This window comes from Lynx canadensis, chromosome C1 (genome assembly GCF_007474595.2).
Source record: "Lynx canadensis isolate LIC74 chromosome C1, mLynCan4.pri.v2, whole genome shotgun sequence".
NCBI lineage: Eukaryota > Metazoa > Chordata > Mammalia > Carnivora > Felidae > Lynx > Lynx canadensis.
Window position 1 is genome coordinate 104,011,881 of NC_044310.1, and position 7,601 is coordinate 104,019,481.

A 7,601-nucleotide genomic window follows, 5' to 3' on the forward strand; every position below is an offset into this window, starting at 1 on the left:
ATCAGACCATTCTTGGATTCTTTCCTAGCTGGCATCCTGCCACTCCTGGCAGGTGACCTTGCTGAACAAATGAACAAAGCCAGAGACACGGGATCTAGCAGCTTCCCCAGATTCCAGAGCCGTTCCAGGCAGAATTTGACTGTTTCCATTGACCTCTCCCCTACTTTCCATACGGGCAGGCTGAGGCTGAAGCCTGAGGTCTAGTCACCAGTCAGGACTGCTCTTTCTCTGCAGGACCACCTGAGAGGCTAGAGATTGAGGCTCCGATTGCAAACATTTAGAGAGGGCCCACACAGTGCTTGCTCAGCGCTGTGCTACCTGCCTGCCAGGGCCTGCTTATGTTGAACACATGGCTCCCCCCCACACAGCCAGGCCTGTGCTGGCCCCAGGCAGAGTGGGTTCTCCGGCAAGAATCCTATCCTCCCCTACCCTATGTTCCATCCCTAGCTTCTGGTCCCCTCCCACCTTAGGCCGGAAGCTTAAGAGTTGAGTCTCCAAACTTCACAGGGACTCAGGTGGTTTGAGGGAGGGCTGGTTGGGAAACCTGGATGCAATGTGTAGTTTAGAAGATGCGGGTGGAGACCCAAGGGAATTGGAAGATCAGATGTCAGGGGGACAGGGCACCCATGGTTTGGCGAGGAAAAGACAATGACTTCCCTCAATTCATTTTTATTGCCGTTTGGACTTTGAAAGGAGGGAAGGGTGGCCTGCAGGCGTAGGCTGGCTGAGAACTAAGTCCAGGGGATAGGCTGCCGACTCAACTGAGCAAAGCACTGGTTATGGTCATGTGTTTATGGAGTTACAGTTTATGGAATTTCACCACTCCACAGCCTTGTGCCCTTGGGAAAGTCATGACAAGCCTGCAAACCTCAGGTTCCTCATGCATGAGACAGAATTCGGATTAGAGAGCCGCCAGGAATCTTTCAAGCTGGTGTTGACCCACCTGCACGAGTCCAAATGGTTTTGAGAACAAAGGTCAGGGCGTGTCCAGCTGTTGCTGAACTCATTCCATCCTCAGAATTCCCCCACCTATTTTCAGCCTGGGCAAGCTAAAGATACCTCAGGCATCCAGCCAGTCCTTTCCAAGAAACTGCCTCAGCCCCAGCGGTAGAAGCATCAGCAATTCTATCAACTATCGAGGGAGGTGACAACCCCTACAGCAGAGTTCAAGGTCACAATCTGCAAGCCAGGACTCAAATGAAGCTGTTCAACCGAGAAGTTTCTGACAGAGGAAGGGGCTGGTTGAGCAGGTCTTCATCTCCCATCATATCATTATGTCTGGCTGGAGGAAAGAGAGGAGGAATGAGCTAGACAGGAATAGCTCAGTTAGCTAATCTGGCCAGACCAGTGGTGACCCCCTCTCCATTGAACTTTCTCCTACAGAGCCTATTTCCTCAAGGTCATTTGGGACCAGAAAGCCAAAAAATAAGAAGTTCTAGTTTCCTAGTATCACCTCAGAAAGATCTTTGCTTTACCCCCAACAGAATTTAATTTGGTATTTTGTATCCTAACGAGAAGGGATGTTTCCCCGGTCACCATAATGGGACTCAGTGGAAAGACAAAGCTCCAGTTTTAACTGCAGGACCTGAAAGGCCAAGTAAGGCCCAAGGCTTTTAAGACCTTTTGAAGGTCCAAGGATTCCTCAGACCCAGGCCTGACCAACACGGGGAGATACTATGCCTCCAAGACCTCTGAGTCTGGTACTATTCTCCATTCTCAAACACCTCCTCCTCCCTGGATCCCCAGCTCTAAGCTGGGCTTCCCCAAACTGGGACCCTACCTGTCTCTGAATCTTCCCCAACCTGTGACTCCATTTCCCCTGGTGTATAATGGTCAATAGAAAAATATCCAAATTCTGTCTTTGCCATTCTTTGTTACATTCAGGGCAGCATCGACAGTACTAGAATAGGAGGGAGATTAGTTAGACCTGTCTTTGCCTTGCTAAAACAGATGGGGGCGGGACAGGGCCGCCTGGGTGGCTCAGTTGGTTGAGCATCCGACTTCAACTCAGGTCATGATGTCGCACTTTGTGAGGTTGAGCCCCGCCTCAGGCTCTGTGCTGACAGCTCAGAGCCTGGAACCTGCTTCAGATTCTGTGGGTGCCTCTCTCTCTCTCTGCCCCTCCCCTGTTCACACTCTCTTTCTCAAAAATAAATAAATGCTTAGGGGCGCCTGGGTGGCTCAGTCGGTTAAGCGTCCGACTTCGGCTCAGGTCATGATCTCACAGTCTGTGAGTTCGAGCCCCGCGTCGGGCTCTGTGCTGACAGCTCAGAGCCTGGAGCCTGCTTCACGTTCTGTGTCTCCCTCTCTCTCTGCCCCTTCCCTGCTCATGCTCTGTCTCTCTCTGTCTCAAAAATAAATAAACATTAAAAAAAATTTTTTTTAATAAACGTTTAAAAAATTAAAAAAGGTTTTAAAAAAATGATGGGGGGAACAAACTCACCTAAGTCAGGGACACAGATCTGGGGTATTTCCCATCATGGGGAGAGAACAGATGGAATCCCATTTGGATGGGTTTGAAAGACGCCCTGGTACTCATCCTCCTTCTGCTCAGCTATGGCAGCAGATGCAGCTATTCTGGAAAGGAGATTCCTTCATCTAAAGAGGTCAAGGTAACTCTTTTACTTCATTTTTCTGAGGCATGAGTGGTAAGAGGAAGTGAAACAAAGATGGGCTCAGTAGAAGAAAGGGCAAATGCTGACCAGCCCTTTTCTTAGCCCTCCGCTTCCTGGCCCCAAGCATCAATCCTGACCCCTAGACAGTCTTTCCTGCAGTCTTTCCTGTCTGACCATAGTTGGCTGCTCCTGGCCCCTCACCTCTCCCTTACTTGGCCTGGCTCCTGTTTTGAGACTTGCTCTTCACCCTGAGCCACCACTCTAACACCTGTCCAGAGATATCAGGGATGTCTACAAACTTCCCAGGAGCTGGACTGGGCCAGGTCAGGAGGTGTGACTTGGGGCCAGAAAGAGCTTATCACTCAGACTCATTGTCTTTGATATTCTTTTCCTCTTGTTGACTTCTCTCCATGTCTGTCTTTGCCTCATGACTTTAGCATTGTGATGACCAACTTGGGTTACTTCTGGGTGATGTAGCGAGGAATATTGGAATTGCAGAATACACATGGTACGTCTTCCAGAGGGTCCATATTACTTTTAAGATTTGGTAGAGGAAGGTAAAATTATTGTTATGCTAAAACTACACAAATATATGGGGCACTATAAATCAAAATTTGCACTTTTTCAACATAAAATAGGTACTTTTTTTGGCCAACAACATTTTTGGCTTCCGACAGGCTCCTTTAGAGAGTTCCAGAAGCCCTGGGGAAAAGGGTTCATTCTCCCTAATTTTAGCGGTCCCTCAGAGGAAATATTTGAGAAGCTCTACGTAGAGGTAACAACTTTAAGCCCCAACACCAGTCCGGAGTCAGACAGGGACAAAGGAGTGAAGCAGGTGAATGTAATACGATAGAGCATGATGCTAAGTGCAAACGAGAGCCTGCCTGGTCCCTTCAGTTCTAACAGGTTGATACCATGAAGGAATGTGGACTGGTTGTTACCAAATATAATTGCTTTTTTTTTTAATTTATTTTTTTAATTTATATGCAAGTTACTTAGCATATAGTGCCACAGTGATTTCAGGAGTAGATTCCTTAATGCCCCCTACCCATTCAGCCCATCCCCCCTCCCAAAACCCCTCCAGGAACCCTCTGTTTGTTCTCCATATTTAAGAGTCTCTTATGCTTTGTCCCCCTCCCTGCTCTTACATTATTTTTGCTTCCCTTCCCTTATGTTCATCTGTTTTGTCTCTTAAAGTCCTTATATGAGTGAAGTCATATGATATTTGTCTTTCTCTGACTAATTTCGTTTAGCATACCCTCCAGTTCCATCCACGTTGTTGCAAATGGAAAAATTTCATTCTTTTTTATGTTTTATTTTTTATATTTGAGAGAGAGTGCGTGAGCAGGAGAGGGGCAGAGAGATGGAGGCAGAATCCGAAGCAGGCTCCAGGTTCCGAGCTGTCAGCACAGAGCCCAACACGGCGCTCGAAGTCACGAGCAGTGAGATCATGACCTGAGCTGAAGTCGGATGCCCAACCAATTGAGCCACCCAGGTGCCCCAAGATTTCATTCTTTTTGATTGCCGAGTAATACTCCATTGTCTATATATACCACATCTTCTTTATCCATTTATAATGCTTTTTAAGAGAAGCCAGAACAGATTTTGGTAAAATCTGGTTATTAATTGTTTACCACCAATTCAAATTTTTAGGATGAAACTGTATAGGTTTCTAAATGGCTGCAGGCTGATTCCACCAGAGGCCCCCTGGTTTGCTGCTCCTGGCCTCAACCAATATTTCTTCTAATTTCCAAAGATATACAAGGCTCATCTGGGCTTCCAGGATCTCAGATTCTGTTCCCAAGAGTTCAGGGCAGTGAGGTGTATGAGGCTGCAGGGAGTTTGCAGCTGTCCCGCAAGAGAGCTTGAAGACGTAGGACTGAAGAGAAGCCTCTGGGTGTCCCTGGCAGGCTACTCCTTTCTCTAAGAAAAGCAAAGGAACCATTGGCCCCAGCCTGAGCATCCTTTCCTTGATCTACGGGGATATGGAGCTAAAAACATCTTGGGGTCGTGAACAGAAAGCCAAGTTTCCTCAGAGTTGGAAGGTAAGAGAAGGGTGAAAAAGCAGGAGTAGAGTGAAATGGGAGAAGAGGAGACAAAGGTGGACAGGTGAAGGAGGAAGTCAGAATTTAGGTGAAGTGGAGAGGGTCTTCAGCCACAGAATCATATAAGGGAAGCACAGTTCTCACGCCCCTGAACCCCCCACCTCCCTTCCCAGCAACTGAAATCCTTCCTCTGTCTATCTGTCCAGAAAGTTAAAAATATCCAAGCTAGGCACCCAGCCCAGCCAGGACATTTCCGAGAACCTGTTTACCGACGATTTGATTGATTTGGAGAGGTAGCAGCTCCATTGCCCCAACAATGAGAATAGATCTTGCTTGGCATCCAAACGCTCGAGGCATGTGAGACCCACAATCCTGCACCTATACTCAGTCTGGTCTCTTCTCCCATCATCACTCCCATTGCCTGGAGATGGCCAGTCAACTGGGCGTCAGAAAAATCCCAGCCTTCAGAGTCTGTTCCTTCTTTTCTCCTTACAGAATGGACCCAGGAAAGAATACAGCAGGGTCAAGCCAAGGGAAACCTCAAGACAGGACAGAAATAGCCCAAATAGGCTAAATTGGGCCTCAACAGAGGGCTCACCTCCACTAGCCTTTGTGCCACTTGGTCTGGTCCACCTCAGGGAAAAAAAAATCAAATGAGATGCATTACCTTTGAATAAGGAGTCTGAGAGTTCTCTGCAGTGTCGCACATTATGCCCATTGTATGTTCCTCGGTTTCTGTCTCTCAACGGTGGGAAGATTTCCCCTGAAGTTTTGTAGTGAAAAGTTAAGAAAGCTCAATTTCCAGAAGGTGACAGAGTTAATCCAGAGGCCTGTGAAGCACTCTGGGTGTATGAGAGAGAAAACTCTAGTGCTCCCTGAGCTATATGAGATGCAGGGTGTGCAGAGGACCTGGTCTGGCCTGGAGGTGGGAGTCCCAACCTCTCCCCTACCACAATTAGCTCTAGGCTGAGTCAGCTTCTATACAGAGACTTCTCAGACTGTTTTGTTCCCTTAATACAGGAAGGAGGAATCAAGGGGAGCAAAGAGAGAACGGGCCTTATTTCTGCTAGGTCACAGAGGAAGAACGATTTTGGAGACATGCCTGGGAGTGAACTAATCAAGACTAATCAATTGTGGTGGACGTGGCTCCTCTTTTATTTTAGATAACAAGCACTTGTTTGCCTGTTCTAACACTTCACGTATTTAAAAAAAAATTTTTTTTTAGCATTTATTCATCTTTGAGAGACAAGAGTGTGAGCGGGGGAGGGGCAGAGAGAGAGGGAGACACAGAATCAGAAGCAGGTTCCAGGCTCCAAGCTGTCAGCATAGAGCCCGACACAGGGCTCGAACTCACAAACCACGAGATCGTGATCTGGGCTGAAGTCAGCCGCTCAGCTGACTGAGCCACCCAGGCACCCCACTTCATGTATATTTTTAAAATCCTCACCATAATCTTCCGAGGTAGGTATTATTATTTCCCACTTCACAGGTAAACAAACTGTAGCTCAGAAAGCTTAACCAAGTTGCCCAATCTTGTACAGCTTGTTAAATGGTGGAATTAAGATTGGAATTGAGATAGTTCAACTCCACTCTATATTATTTCTCCAGGAAAGCTGATCCCCGAACTTTTTCTAGGCCCCAGACTCGCATAATATGGCCAGGACCTGTAGCCCTGGAGTTGCAGCCTCTCTGCAGAGTGTTTTTCAACTCAGGAAATGGTGGTAGATGAAGGGTAAGAACAAAGAATGAGACACAAATTTCTGCTCTTCTAGTCCAGGACTGTTGAGATCTGGGTGCTTGGGACAGGGGTTGTGACCATTGGAGGGTCAGTAAAAGATTTTCCTTATCTACCTTTTGTATTCCATCGCCTAGAGATAGTCCAAGGAAAGAATGCAAGGAGTCTGTAGGCTGTTGAAAGAACTGGGCAAAAGACACTCACTCCTTCACCCCACTCCATACCCTCCAGTTCCTATGTGATTGTTGACCAGGTGCTCGGACTGATCTGTCTAAACTTCTCCCTCCCAGTGGCTCAACCCAAGTTACAACCTTGTGTTTCTGGTCTGTTGAGAGGTATCAAGCTAGCCAAGGACCATGGTTATGGAATACTTGCCCCTTCCTTGTTAATTTTACTTTTTCTAGCTCTTTTCTCCCTCTAGATCGTTTTCTTGCTGTCTTCTCTCAGACCTTCATATACCAGATTGGACCTAATGAAGAAATGATACTAAGAACTGGATCTCCTCTAATGACTGCACGTGTAATTAAAAGGCACATGAGAAGAGCACGGGCAAGGAAGACCCCAAATCTACCCAGTTAAGTGGAGAAGCAGCTGAGCCAGTACCCAAGGAAGTGTACTTAAAGGAGCCTACATGCAGAAAATGTCCTGAGGTAAGGTAGAAAATGTGTGTAAAAGGCAAAAGAAAGTCGGAGTGCAGCCTTTTGTGCTCTAAGGGAAGGATGAGTTTCCTGTGAGTGAACAGCTAGCTGCCTTCCTTCCTCATCTTTTGCTGCGCTGTTCCATACGGTTGTCACTAGTCACACGGAGCTAATTACATTTAAATTAATTAAACAAAAATAAAAATTCAGCTCATCAGTCACACCACCACATTTCAGAGCTCAGTTGCCATACGTGGCTAATGGTTACCATTTTAGTGGGCATATAGAACATTTCCATCATCACAGAAAAGTTCTATTGGGCAGTTTGAATTTGAGGCATTAGGAGAAGATGCATAGGTTCTGGTTGTTTGAGAATCAGATCTCTAACAGACCTCAGGTGTCAGTTATCTACCCTCTCCCGGTTCTCCCCTTCTCATTTCTTGTCCCATTAGCCAGGCTGTTTACACAAACAGCCAGGCTTTCTCTCCATCTCTCCCTCCTGCCCTCTGGCCGGCTCTTGTCCTTGCTCCACCCCACCAGTCCCTGGAAAACAAGCTGCACGAAAAAC